The sequence below is a fragment of the Humulus lupulus genome, chromosome 2, assembly GCF_963169125.1.
Source record: "Humulus lupulus chromosome 2, drHumLupu1.1, whole genome shotgun sequence".
Taxonomy (NCBI): Eukaryota; Viridiplantae; Streptophyta; class Magnoliopsida; order Rosales; family Cannabaceae; genus Humulus; species Humulus lupulus.
In genome coordinates, this window is record NC_084794.1 from 294,243,832 (window position 1) to 294,259,167 (window position 15,336).

General features: G+C 31.9%; 1 pseudogene; it reads right to left on the reverse strand.

The window, feature by feature from the left end:
• Nucleotides 1–901: 901 nt before the first annotated feature.
• On the reverse strand, nucleotides 902–12,883 carry LOC133819883 (selenium-binding protein 2-like; annotated as a pseudogene).
• Between the last annotated feature and the right edge of the window lie 2,453 nt (nucleotides 12,884–15,336).

Genomic DNA, 15,336 nt, shown 5'->3' on the forward strand with positions numbered 1-15,336 from the left:
GATTTGTTGTCATCTCTTTAATTCAATTTTAAGGAAAAAATCCATTATTCATTTTGTTTTATTATTTAAAGAGAAATTGGTGAAAATAATTTTTTTTAACTCATTTTACATTCTGGCCCACTTTTGATATTGTTTTGCAAAATGGTCTTTGTCTAAAATTCGATCAGTTGTTTAACCAGCTACTTAAAATTTTCGACCGGCTGTTTGAATTTTTCGATCACCTGTCTAAATTATGAGAGACAATTTTGCAAAGAATTATTAAAACTAGACTAGAGTGCAAAATGACTTTAAAAAATAGGCAATTTTGCCAAATGACCCTTATTTAAAAGCAAAAAAGCACTAAGAGCTAAAACATAACAATTAGGCATAACAAGTGCTACACTACACCAAGGGTGCTCTCTATTTCCATTTTTACAGAAATTTTAGATAAAATGGCTTAAATTTTATTTTTGGAACCACTTTTGTCAACTCCACTCCACCCATACTTCTTATTTTAAGTAACATAGATAAATTTAATATTTTTTTTACAAATATTTTTATTTATTATTAAATAAATCATACAACAAGATAAAATTTACCAAATATAAACATGGGTAAATACTCATTTGATACTCTCTATTTTATTGAAATACAGATTTTGTATCCTACATTTTCAATAATGTTCATCTGGTACTCTATAATTTAAAATTGTACATATTTAGTACTCTAGACTCAAATTTGATCAATAAAATTTTATCAATATGACCAAACTGCACTCAATTATGTATTTCAAATTCAAATATAATTATTTAATTACATATAACTGATGACAGTTTTGTCATATTTATAAAATTCTATTAATCGAATTTGAGTCTACGGTACGAAAAATGTACAATTTCAAATTACAGGTACCAGATGAGCATTATTAAAAACATAGGGTACCAAATCTGTATTTTGATAAAACACATGGTACTAAATGATTATTTACCCCATAAACATTAATAACAATAGATTATCTAAAATACATATGTTTTACACAATGCTACGTCAACTTCTTCACATTTATATGTTACTATTCATTCTCTAAACATTTCTTTACAAACTAAAAGATGTCAAAGTTTAACAATTAAACCCATATATCAGAAGTGCAGTCACCTCCTGGATATCTCATTTCATGGGCAAGAGAAGGGCCATCAGGTTCAGCTCCAAAGTCCACAAAGAAATCTGGGTTGATAGCCAAACCTCCATTCTCAGAATCAACATCAAGCTGCAACATGTGTGAACCTTTCTCCATAAGCTCGGGATAGAACTGGCGATCCCACGCGCTGAAAAGCGAGTTCGTCACGTAAAGCCGCTTCCCATCTAAGCTCATCTGCATCCTATGTGGTCCACCTCTCAATTTCTGTCCCTGAAGATTTTTTTGAAAAAAAGAAAAAGAAAACACCAATTTTAATATCACTATTGCAGTAAAAAGTTTGAACGATTCTGAAATATCACATTTAATACCGCCCTTAAGAAAAATACTATGAGATTGCGGTATTTTTAAAAAAAAAATACGCACGGTTTTGAAAAACTGCATAAAAGTTCCGTGGTTAAACATTTCTCTGCGATCGATGCCATTTCATAAATGTACAAAAGACTCGTTTAGTATAGCTTTTACTTCTACTATTATTGACCTTCTCTCCAAGTTTAGTATAGTTTTTACTTCTACTTCCTAACTCAAGAACAGCTGGCAGTATAAAAATGAAAATAGTTGCTAAATAAACGGACCTGGATTTTTGGAACATCGAACTGGAAAGTTTTACCATCTTCTCCCTCAGCCAAAACTGGGCTTCCATTTTGAATTTGTCCCCCAACCCAGACTTGGCCTGTCAACTTGGGATTTTTAGGGTCCTCAATATTGTACTGCCTCACATCACCATGAAGCCAATTCACAAAGTACAAAAAGCGGTCATCGAGTGAGATTAGTAAATCATTAATCAGCCCAGACATATCTGGAAGAATCCAGTTCTGCACCTTCAATGGTTTCACTGATATTACAACCTGGAAAATAATAAGAAAGATATGATGGCTTCTTTTTTACAAAGAAAAAATTATAACAAGAAGGAAAACTGTGGTATTCTAATCCTCACCAAACTGATCATTAAACTTAACTTAGTCTCAGTTAGTTAAGTTGGTTATGTGTCAAGGGCAGTTGTGTCTTTCTACTTTCTTAAATCTTTCTATTTAAACTCTTGTTGTTTTATTTAATTCTAACAGAGATTCAACTTGGTTTTTGAAACACTTTGAGTGAGTCGTATGGGAGTAAGATCAAGAGAGTTAGTTTTATAAGTTTTGGCAAAAGATTATTGTAATATCCGCTTCTACTAGTAAGGGTATTATGGTAATCTAGCTTGGGTTAGGGTTGTAATGCCCAGAATCCCTAATGAAGTTTAATGGTTGGATTAGTAGGCTGGGAGGGCCATAATTGATTTATTATGCCATTAAATGAATATATGCATGTTTATGTGAATTATATTATAATATGATGTTAAATGCATGCATGTGGGTCCACATTTCATTATAGGGGCATTTTGGTAATTTGGCCCGTTGAGGGCGTGATTGAGTATTTTGGTGCATGTTTGTGATTAATTTATAAGGCCACATCATAATGTGGATTTGTTCGAGCCATTCGGCATGAGACAATCTTGAGTACAAAAGTAGCGGTTTAGTCATAACGGGATTAAGTTCGAGGCTCGGGGTGAGTCTCGGGGTTATTTTAATGATTAGAGCATTTCCGGGAATTAAAGGGTAACGGGATGTGAATTTTTGGTATATGAGAATATCGAGAATAGTGGGAATTGGAGAGCGTTAATTATGATTAACGAAATAAGTGGAAGATGACGATTTTACCCTTGAGAGTCTTTAGAAACATTTAATTGACCTAGGGGCAAAATATACATTTCACCCCTAGAATATATATGACTCAAGTAACCTGTAGAAAACTGAAACCAAAACAGAGTTCTCCTTCTTCATATGTTCATCAACTTTCTCCTTTCTTCCTTTGGAATTTTTGAAGCCAACTTGAAGAAAGAAGCTAGGAAATTAAAGGTTTGAGCTTAGGATCTTGGTTCATCCATTGAAAAGGACTCAAAACCAGCTTGAGGTAAGGAATCATCCATGAACTTTAAGCTTTGCTCTGTTTTTCTTATAGTTTTCAGCTTATAGATTTTGATGTGGATGGTTGGAAATTAGTGGAAGTTTTTTAGTTTGGTTGCTTGGGTTTCGATGAGGGTGTGATGTAGATGAAGTTTAGGGGTTGAATTGGAAGTTTTGGTAATGTTTGGGATTGGTTTGGAGAGTTGGTTTCAAGGGAAATCTCAAGGAAGGAAAACCAGAAATTTTTCTGGTCTGAAGCTGGCGCCCTAGCGCTATGCAGGGCAGGGATTTGTGCCTCTCTACCTTGGGACAACGCCATTTGGCAGCACCCCAGCGCTAGGCCAACTTCAGAAAGTCTCATTTTTAGGGCTCGGGGGTTGGTTCCTTTACCCCATTTGAGTAGATTGAGAGTCTTGAGAGTGTGGGATTGGTCCCGAGAGTGAGGTTTTAGATTGTGAACCTTTTTATTGATTTACTTTATTAATAGATTCCAATTGGTTATGACTAGGTGACCGCTAAGGAACTAAAAGGTTGATCGTTCTCAAGGGTCGTTCTTATATTATTTCTCGCTCGAACCCGAGGTAAGAAAACTAGACCCTATGTACATGACATGTGAGGTTAGTATAGAGGCATGTTGTTTGTTGAATGTGGATATTGATTGCATATTAAATGCTAAGCAAATCTTGCTTATTTGTGTATGACACTGACTATTCAGAATCGGCACTGGTCGCGTGTTACTGACCTAAGAGTCAGAAACGGCATAAGCATCATGAACGCAGAGCCGATAAAAGATTAGATCTAATCGACATCGGCATTGAATGACTCATATGGGGTATTAATACTGGACCGACCCTAAGTCCGATGAAAACTAAAAGCGCTTGTCTAGTCTATGACTAGTTACTCAGAGCCAGGGCCAAAGGCCTAGGTGACTGTTTTGTCACATGGCTAAGGGAACGGAATCCCACGTTAATGAGTCTATGGTCACTCGGTAGGTTTATGCTGGTGACTATTTCACCAGATACCTATCTCGTTTAAGCTAGTGAAATGATCACTTATCTGTAAAGGGTATGGAACCCACCTTAGTGACTTTTACAACTGTCACTCCTTTATTTTGGACTAAAAGTCCTAAATGGTTATTAAGATCATTGTTGATATTATATTCATGCAATATTGTGTTTTCTTGCTTGGCGTTGGCTCATGGGTGCTATGTGGTGCAGGTAAAGGGAAAGAAAAGCTCACCCAGCCTTGAGTGGAGAGCTTAGGTGGCGATGTGTACATATGCGGCTGCTTGACCACCACAGCCATGGAGTTCTCGGAGGAACTAGGGGGTTTACCCTATTTTTGCCGCTTAGATCGGCCGGTTGTAAATTTTACACAGTAATGACCATTTTGTATCGTAAACAACTTGTAAACGTTTTTATGGGCCCATGAACATTTTTATGTTTTAAATAAAATATATCATTTCCTTTTGATTGGTTTTCCACCTTAACTTATTATTAACACCTAGAAGCACGTTTTTAACCAACGAACTCGGTTAGCGAGTTAAATTCACGGTTCAACGTTCACCGTAATGGTCTTGGGGTAACCAGGGCGTTACAAGGGTATTATGGTAAATTGTATGTTCTTATGTGTTTAATTATACGAACTATGATATGCATGATTTACTGTGTATGTTTATTTTATGTTTTCTAGCAGGCAATTCACACACATTAGTTTGTTCAAGTATTAAAGGCCAAAGTGCGATAGAAATTGAATTATGGGGGTCAAAGTAGAATTGTGGATTTTGTGATAGAAAGTGTAATTACGAGAAGTTAAAACTATTAGTATCCCATGGAAATAACAATAAAGGGCTTAAGTAATTATTAAGGAAAAGTTAGAGGTTGGGGATAGTAGTGTAATTTGGTTTTTACATGATTTAAATCAGATTAAATAATTAATTAATAAAAGAATAGGTTTAGATGTCGTACAATTCTTTCAAACTTCTTGTTTTGCGATATACGAAAGGGGAAATAAACCAATAACAATCTCTCGTTCTTGATCTGAGTTTTGAAGCCTAAGGTGCTGGAGGAGATCATTAGTTTGGATTTTTTAAGGGCTAGGAGATCTCATAAGGAGCAAGGATTTAAGCTTTGTGCCTTGGATTTTGTTTGTAAGTGTTCAAACTTTACTGTTTAAGTATTTTGTCAGATCTAGGTTTTTAAAGTATTGAGACTGTTTTTATTGTTTCTAGGATTATGAATGTTTACTATAGGTTTAGGATTGTTAATATCTGGGTTCCAAGGTTAGAAACATGTTAGGATAGTTGTTTTGGTGCAAGGTTTTGAGTCCCCCAGTGTTTTGGGATGTTTGGGGTCTACTCCAGTGGATGAGAGCCGCGGTGCAAATGCATCTCATTTAGGCTCCGAAATGCTCTCTGACTTCGGTAGCACCGCGGCTCAAATACATTTTTTATTCTAATTTTTGGGTTTCGTATTTTGACCATAACATTTGACCTATGGTTGAAAAGCTTGTGAAAAGGTCTAAAGTCCTAGAACCTAAACCAAGTTTATATGTTATTATTTTGGAGTCGGAATTAAGAACTAAGTTTGGTATTAATTGATTTTGATCGGTTTTGTTTAGGTTTGGCTAGAGACGCTTGAACAGAATTACACTTGGGTTGTTTTATCAACTAAATTGCTGGAATTCAGGTAAGAAGAATAGATACCTGCACGCAAGGTGTACGCTCGACGTACTTATGTATGGTAAACTTTGTATGCTATGAATTATATTTTGAATTATGTTGTGAACTTTGTTAAGAATTATGCTATGAACTATGATGTGAATTATGTTTTAAGTTACATTACGAATTATGCCATGCGTTATGTTTTGAGGTATGTTATGGGTTATGCATGTTATGTGTGAATAAGTTGTATGTTTGTGTGGCATGCTTACAATATGAAAATGCATGCTCACGTCACGACAAATTGCATGCTTATGTTATGAAAATGCATGATTATGGTAATTCGTGCTCGGTTGCACAACTGACCAGATTAGCACTGGTTTACGGCCGGAGCAACACCGATAATACGTGTTATGAATGTTTTGTGATATGCTATGATTGTTGTATGTTATGTTATGCTATGGTATGTAAAGTAAGGCTGCGAGAATGATACGTTATAATATTAATTATTGCAGAACTTTATAATTTATGTAAGGTTATAAGTTAGGAGTAGTATAAGTTTTAGGTTGTGATTATATGAGTTAGTTTATGTCTATGTTTTGTGTTTTATGTTTTACGCTTTATGTTTTTTTTTATGTATCTCATATTGTTGTGCTTGGGAATTGTGTCTTATATGTGGCTCTTCTTGTTGGGCGTTAGCTCACGGGTACTCTATGCTACAGATAAAGGTATAAGCATAGTTGATGAGGCGATGAGTTGGATCCGGCTCGGTCAGATGTGTGCATATCGTGATTGGTTGACTTGGGGGTCAAGGGGTTGCTACTTATGTATTATTGTTATAAAGGTTTTAACCTTTGGTTTATGTTGTGTCTCAAACGTGTATTTTTACATACGTCGTGTATGTAAAATATGATTTATTTAAAATATCAAGATCTCAAGTTGCATATTTTGTAAAAGGTATTAATTCATGTTTATTTCAATAAAAGTTTTGTTTTTCGTATAGATATTCATGTAAACATTAATTTACTTAAATATGGAGTATTTAATAAATTAATGGGTTTAAGTCGGGTCGTTACAATTATCAGGTTGTATGAGTGTTCTTGTTTCTTTCAGTTCTTGAATGCATGAATTGTGATGTCCAAGATTGTATTCGAACAAGCTGTAACATTGACATTGTTTTGAGCTAGCGGAACCTAGAGAGGAAACTGGATTAGGCTAACTTTTTGTTAGCTGCACCAATATAAAAATATGGTTGTGTTCTTCCTTTAGTTTCGATTTTGCATTCTTTAGTTTGCATTTGTTGTTCTAAGTTTTGTATTACTGATTCTTGCTTTGGTTCTTTGTTTGAGTTATGTTGTGTTGATAAGTTTTACAACAAAAACTATATACAAAAACATGTAGATGTATTATGTACACACCTCATGGCTCCATGAGTCGTCTGGGTTCTTGAAAAACCTCACTATGTTACTTGTCAAGGCAGCTCCAACAAATCCAGTATCTTTCGAAGGATCGTGCAGAAATCTTATCTGTCAACGAATATCATAACATTTGAACAGTAAGACCTAACAGTCTTATCGAGACTAGTAGGGAATAAAAAAATATTTTATAGTTACAGCAAAAAAGTATTTGATTATTGCTGAAAAATCAATATATTCTTAAACTGCAAATCAAGTTTATGTCGCTCACCTCCAAAGGTAACATCCCTATGTTACCAAGATCCAATGTTTGTTTCAGTTCACCACCAGGCCAGCTGTATACGTAAAGATGTCTCCCATATAGACCGTCAGAGACATCTTTAAGGTTGAAACCTTTGGTGAAAGTAGCGGGAGCACCCATTGATGAGCTGATCATTGTCTTGTGTCGAGGTTGGTACCAAAAATCATGGCCAAAATCAGGACTATGCCCTTCTTTCTCCCACTTGAAATTACACAAAAATAGATAGAAGTTAAATTTTGCCAATTCTAGAATCGATGTGTTCATATATCATTCAACTACATCTAAGACCATATCAAATGCAAGATGTAAATTTTATACCAAATTCGATACAAAAAATGAGTCAATGCTATATTTTGCTCAATCTTTACAATTGTGCTCTAATATACAAGATACAAATTAACTAAAAAAAAGTCAATAATTCATTTAATATTTATTTATAATATACAAAAAGTAACCGTTTTTCTATTTTTTTATTGTAAAAAAAGTAGTCATTAATTATTAATTAATAAATTAGTAGTAATATGGTAAATAAAAAGTGATATTAATTATTGTGCCAAATTTGATCTATACTATATTTTGTATCAAATTTAGCACACATTTTAGATCAGTGATAATTTTGCTAAAATGTGCTAAATAATAATGCACCAATACTCTATTAAAGATGCTCTAACTTTGCCAATAGTATTTAACAAGCTGGCAACTAATGTCAACATTAAATTTTAGAAAAAGTGAATATGGAATTAATGGTTACTGAAGTGGAACTTTCTAAGGTCATTCAGAAGTCTTAAGGCAGTGAATAAGTTTTAAAAAAACTGTACCTTCCTTTGACGTTAAATTCTGAATCGAGAAGAAGAAATCCATTTCCTTTTGCATTGCCATTTCTATCACCTAGGCATGATACCATTATTTCACCAGAAGCCAAGCAATGAGATGTGTGTGGATATGCCAAACCAGTCTTCTCAACGATCTCTTCAGATTCAACCACTTTATGCAATGAGGGGGCTTTCGGGTCTGTCTTTGTGTCGACCACATAAATACGACCAGACCTGTTAATTAAGTTAAACCAGCAGTAGGGGAAACATTAGTAACAATTCACATAATGAATTCTCTATAGTAGATTTTCTTTTTCATGGTATGGTATATTAAACAACAGGATTCACGATGCACATTTTCCCTATCGGGATGGAATCCGTTCCTAATAGGGTAGGGAATCCTCGTCTGAATGGAAAAGAGGGTAGGGATGGGGATCCCCGAATGTTAAATGGGGCAGGGGCGGGGATATCACTTCCCTCACCGACATGGGTATTTAAATTATTATATATTTTTGTAATATTTTATATAGTTATTTATGTGTTATTGTAGTATATTAGTAAGCATTTTAAATTTTATTTGGGATAGTGTTTAGTATATTAAATCATAAATATTGTGCAATATTTTAATTTATATAGAATTTACTATTTTTATTTTAAAATTGATTTTTTTTAAAATAAATTATTCCCCGTGAGAATTCCCCGCCCCATCCCGACAGGAAACAAGCACAGATGGGGCAAGGACGAGGATTAAAATTATAAACGGGGATAGGGACGGAGACGGGGATGAGAGAGCACTCCCCACCAATTCTCCGCCCTGTTTGCATCACTAGGATTGGGGCACCCTAGGGTATTGGGCACCCTCAGACATGACATATTGCTATTCGTGTAATTTAATAGCAGGTCTCACAAATTTCAATCTAAAATTAATTTAAATTTGCACCAACACCGATATAGGGTACTTCTTAGCATTTCTCATAAAACATACATATGTGCATACACACACCTTGATTAAAAAACTAAACATTTTAAAGTGAAAGAAATTAACAAAAGAAAGAAGTTTCAAACTCAAATATGGAATTCAAGATTTTTACACTAGTCCAGGTACGATCAGAAAACGCCGCTATGCAGAGGGATCTGTGTGGCAAGAACTGCATGAGTTCCACCCTGTGTGATGCAACTCATCACCTAAATATGGCATAAACAGCCTGTGGATGACTGTTGAATAAGTAGGAGAAGTTGGATCAACATCCACAGTGGCCAAGTAATCAGGCTTTTGTCTTCCAGTCCCTTTATGGCAATTTAATAGAGCATTAAAAAGATGTGCCATATAAATCAAGTTATATAACAAGAAATTAAAACTTATAAGAATTCTCATTTTTCTTCATGAAATCTATAATAGACTTGGATTAGCTGCCAAATTTAATAATAAAAAAAAGTGATTATACCTCTAAGAGTAATTGGTGAAAATGACATATTTTTTTGGAATCATTTTGCACTTTGACATAGTTTTCATAATTTTTTGCAAAACGACATCTGTTTAAAATTTCGACCAGTTGTCTAAAAATTTCGATTAGTTATCTGAATTTTTCGACCATCTGTCTTAAGTGTCGTATGTTATTTTGCAAAAAATTATCAAAACTAGACCAAAATACAAAATAACTTCAAAAATATGTTATTTTGCCAAGAGACTCATGCTTCTAATTTGGGAAGCATGATTATTCCAAAATTCCAACAATAAACAATTCAACAATAATCAGAAGGTAATAGGATTGGTGGATTATAGAAAAGAGATGATAACAACAACCTCCTCTTTGTTTTGGCTAAATTAGACAATTAAAATTGAGTTTTTCAAAATTATAAAATTCTCCCACTAGATTTTAATTTATATAAAAAGCAATCCTTAAGTCAAATTTTAGTCAATTCAAAATAGGAAATGAAATTTTTTTTGCAAAATAATGATCTAATTACAATTGTCTGGCAAAAAATAATATTGATCAACAAATACAAATTAAAAATATATATATATTACAATTATCTAAATTTTGACCATATATTGATTAAATAGATACATATACACTTTTTTTTGGGAAGATTCAATGAATGATTTGTTTACAGTTCTTAATTGAGTATTATTATTTGGCACCTTAAGGTGCCCAAGATCACATAAGGTGGCACTTTATGATTGGTTATCGATATTTCATATTACTTATTAAATTCAAATGTGTAGAACCCGATATTAGATTATACTAATAGCGGAAGACCACATTTTAGCAATTCTCTTCTCAATTACCACAAAATATCCACTACTATTTTCACACATTATCCTCCAACAAAAATGTGAAGATAAGCAAAAAAATCATGTGCTTATTACAATTTGGATATATAATTCTTAAGTGTGTTGCCAATTTTTTTATTTGTACTAGTAAAAAGGGAACAAATAATACCATGTAAAGACTAACTTTCTGTTCCCCATGAGGCCCATCAACAATTCCAGGGCCATGCAACGTACGTCCAAATATTTACTCTCAATTTATTTTCCTTATTTTTTCTTGGGAAATTTACAAAAATGCACTAAAAGTTAAAAAAAATCTAAAAAAATACGGTACCTTACAAAAATACGGAATTTTTGGATAAAAACATGGAATGGCAAAATTGTAAATACGGAGTGGCAAAATCATAAATAAAAGCTGTAAAATACAATTTCTTGTGATCAACGTTTACAAACTAGTAAATATATGTTACGAACTTGTAAATAATATTTACAAAATCAGTTATAGAATTGTTGATTTTTTTTTTGTAGATAAAACTTACAAACAAATTCGTAACTAAATTTTTTATTTTTGTAACAATAATTTACAAATCTAGTTTTACAACTAAGAAAAATATTTTTATAACTAATATTTACGAAAATATTTTATAGTTAAGAAATCATAAACAAAATATACATAAAATTATTATACTTTTTCATATTGTTACAATATTGTACCAAAAAATTACATGAAACATCATATTTATGCTATACAACTTAAAAATATAAATTTAAGATATTCATTATTTATAAAACACTTTATTGAATATAGTGGTGAAATACAATATTTTTCTTTAAACAAGTTTTACATTTTTGTAACAACAATTTACAAAACTAATTTCACAACTAAAAAGTTTATTTTTGTAACTCACATTTACATAAATATTTATAAATTAATTTAACATGATTATTACAAAGATTTACAAAACTAATTTTTTAACTTTAAATATATTTTTGTAACAAAACTTGAAACTTTGATTAGATTATGATTTTGGTTTAACATAGAGTGTTGAGACTTGACTAGCTATGATTTAAAAAATATATATAATATTTTTATAAAGAATAATAATATTGTGATTATCTTTAACTATATATTGTAACATATAGTTATTAATGTTAATTTTAATTAACAGTATATTTGTAATTTGTATAAATATTTATTTATTTTTTGAGTAATTGTATAAATATTAATAAATATATTTATTTTAAATAAAATAAACTACTCTATTTTATTTTATTTTATTGAAGGTAGTAACTATAATTATTATTACTTTTATTATTATATTATTTGATATGCCTAATTCTTATTAAAAATTGAAATAAAAAAGTAAAACAAAGAGTTAATATATATATATATACACGGGTGGACACGGGTGGTAGGTAGTGAATGCCGTATTTTTGTAATTTGTTAACATTACCGTATAAAACGAATTTTTTTTTAGATTACGGTAGAAGATGTAATTAACCCTTTTTTCTTTATAGTAAAAAAGGTAAGTAATCATTTGGTACCCTGTGTTTTTGCAAAGTATCATTTTGGTACCATTTGTTTTCAATAATGCTTATATGGTGCCCTGTATTTTAAAATCGTACATATTTGGTACCCTAAACTCAAATTTAATTAATAAAATTTTACCAATTTAATCAAACTGTTGTCAATTATGTAAGTTCCAAATTTAAATTTAATTACTTAATTAAATATAACTGATGACAGTTTGATCATATTGACAAAATTTTATCTATCAAATCTAAGTCTAGGTATCAAATATGTATAATTTTAAAATACAAGGTACCATATGAGCATTATTGAAAACAGAGGGTACTATAATGATACTTTGCAAAAACATAAGGTACCAAATAAGTAAATTCCCTAGTAAAAAAATACATTAAAATCATGATCACGATTCATGAACAATGATCCAAGATTCCAAGCCAAATAAAAAAATCCTTATTTTAAAGAATGGTTTGACTTAACAACATTAATTTGAACTCATTATTCTAGAAAATTAAAAACGATTAAAAGAAGTTGAGGGAAAAAATACATAATTGAAAATGAAAGAGGTAGAGATTGAGATAGAAATAGAAACCTGTGTAAAGACAGGTGACATAAAGGAGAGCTTCTTTGGGACCAGCCATGGCTTCTCGAGGTGAGGCGTAGCCTGGCCCCGCCTTACAGCATGATGCTTCAACCGCCGCACCATGTCGTAGAACCACCACATCAGTTGCCATGTTTTCACAACTCTTTCTCTCTTAAAACTCTCTGGGAAAGAAGCTTGAGAATGTCTCTTTAATATATAGGGAGAAGAAGAGTGTGGGTGAGAGAAGCTAGTGTGCCCTAGTTTGGTGACGTGGTGGATTCATAATGACATTTTAATTTCGTTCAATTCAAAATTCAATTTAAGAATAAGAACAAGGAACAGAAAGTAATTGTTGGATTACAACGAATCTGTTGCTTCAAATTCAAATTTGATTTCCTTCCAAACTTTACCAGCAACAGCTAGTTCAGGAACGATGTTAATACTGACACGTGGTGATGAATGGAGGATAAACAGAAATAAATTACGAGCCTGGATATTATCATAATTATAAAAAGTTAGGCCATCTATAATCATTTGAAAATTTTCAAATGCAACTTATATGAGACAGAGTTGCATTTGAAAATTTAGACAACATATTTTAAAAATAATACACTCAAAGGAGCAGTCTAATATCACTCCCAATAGAAGAGGTAAAATGTCTAATTCTTTATAATATAGAGAAAAAAATTATTAAATAGTCTTCCAATGGGTGATGTAAACTTATATTTTTTTACCTAAATGAATAGTATTTCTCTATATGTAGTGAAATACTATTAATCAAGCTATAAATATTTTATTATTTTTTTATAAACTTTTGTATATATGTGTGTTGAGGGTAAAAATGTGACGGGATCGCCAACAGCCGTGAGTAACCTTTTCGCATTAGTTGTGGAGACGATAGACGATGGTCTGAGCGGTGAGTGAATGAAAAGTTTGGGATTGAGCTTGAGTTTAGGGTGTATTCTCTGTAGAGAGTTCGGGTCCTCCTCTCAAGTTGCCTACGTACCCTTATATAAGGGATCAAATCCCATCGTAGTTCAGTCGGAGGGTAGAATAGTCATTCCGCTCCATGATTCAAATGTTTAACCTATCATTGTGGGCTGTACGCCCACTTTCCCGCAGATATCAATCCGCGTCCTAGAAGAGTGGGAGTAGTTGTAACCGTCTTGGAGTAGTGTACTCCACAAGTCGTGTCCATAACCGTTATGAGGCTAGACTTGGTTTTAATGGGCTGTCCACGTGACTCATATGAGCCCTCATGCACTTGGGCTTACCACCCCTTGGACCATATCGGAGGTCTAAGTATGTCTAAGGAATTGTTGTGGGTTGTACAACCCATAATCAAGTGGGCTTGTATGGTTGGTTGTACAGACCATATGCATTGCAATTTGACTAAAGCCTATTCTAAGATTTGGGCCCCTGGGTTCTCTTGTGCAGCCCACGGAGGGAGTGGCTTGTACAGACAACCTAGCGTTCAACATCCATAGTTTATGGGCTCATTGAGTTGGGCCAAGACCCAATTGAGATTTTTGCCTATACAATATGAGTTTGATATTATTATATTTAATTATTTTATTTTTTTAAATGAATAAAATATTTTTTAAAAATATAATATTTAAATGATGTAGATAAAAAATAGAGAAGCTGATATATGATATAATGTAAAAGCTTGAGGTAAATTATAAAAAAAATATGTTTTAGTGATGTACTTTGTAATACACTTTCTCTATAATATTTAGATAAAACTCACAAAAACATCTTTCATCAGCTTCTTTATACATATACTTATAATAGATATGCACAAACTCCAATTAATTCATATCTACATTTACATAACATTTATATAATATTTTAATATTATTATTTATATAAGCTTTCTCTCTCCTATTTAGTATATATTTATTATTTCTTTTTTCTTTTTCAATTATTTTATTTTACTTTAATTAATAAAATATGTTTAAAGATATTATATTTAAATAATGTAGAGAAATATATAGAGAAGCTGATGTATGGTATAATGTAAAACTTAGAGGTAAAATAAAAAAAATAGGTGTTTTGAGGAAATATTTTAAAAGATGGAGTAGAACATCCATTAAGAGTAGCAGCTTGGTCTAAAAATGTCTCTCTAAGAAAAAAAAAAAGGAACTTTCGAAAGATTGGTACCTAAAAAAACAGGATTGATAAGTTTACGCAAAAAAAAAAAGTTCAAAATTAAAACAAACAAACTCTTTCAACCGAAGAGAATCTCTTCAGCTATTTTATAAGTTTATAATAAAAATTTAACAAAAAATTAAGCCATAATTTGACACTAAAATTGTCACCAAAACAAAATCAAATCAAAGTTGACACAAAAAAAAAATTGGCACTTTACCAAACAGTTGACACATAATAACTTGTATTAAATTAATTTAGTTTTTTTTACCAAAAATCGTCATTGCTTTTACAAGAGGATATTAAATTACAATAAATAAGAAAAAAATTAGGTATAGATAATCTCAAACGTGAAGTTATATACTAATACAGTTTAGAAATAAATTTAATAATATCAACAAAAAAAATTAGGCAATATGTATTGCAATATAAATTGGTGAAGTGAAGAAACTTTATAAATAAAGAAACGTATAAATAGTTTATATTTGTTTGGACTCT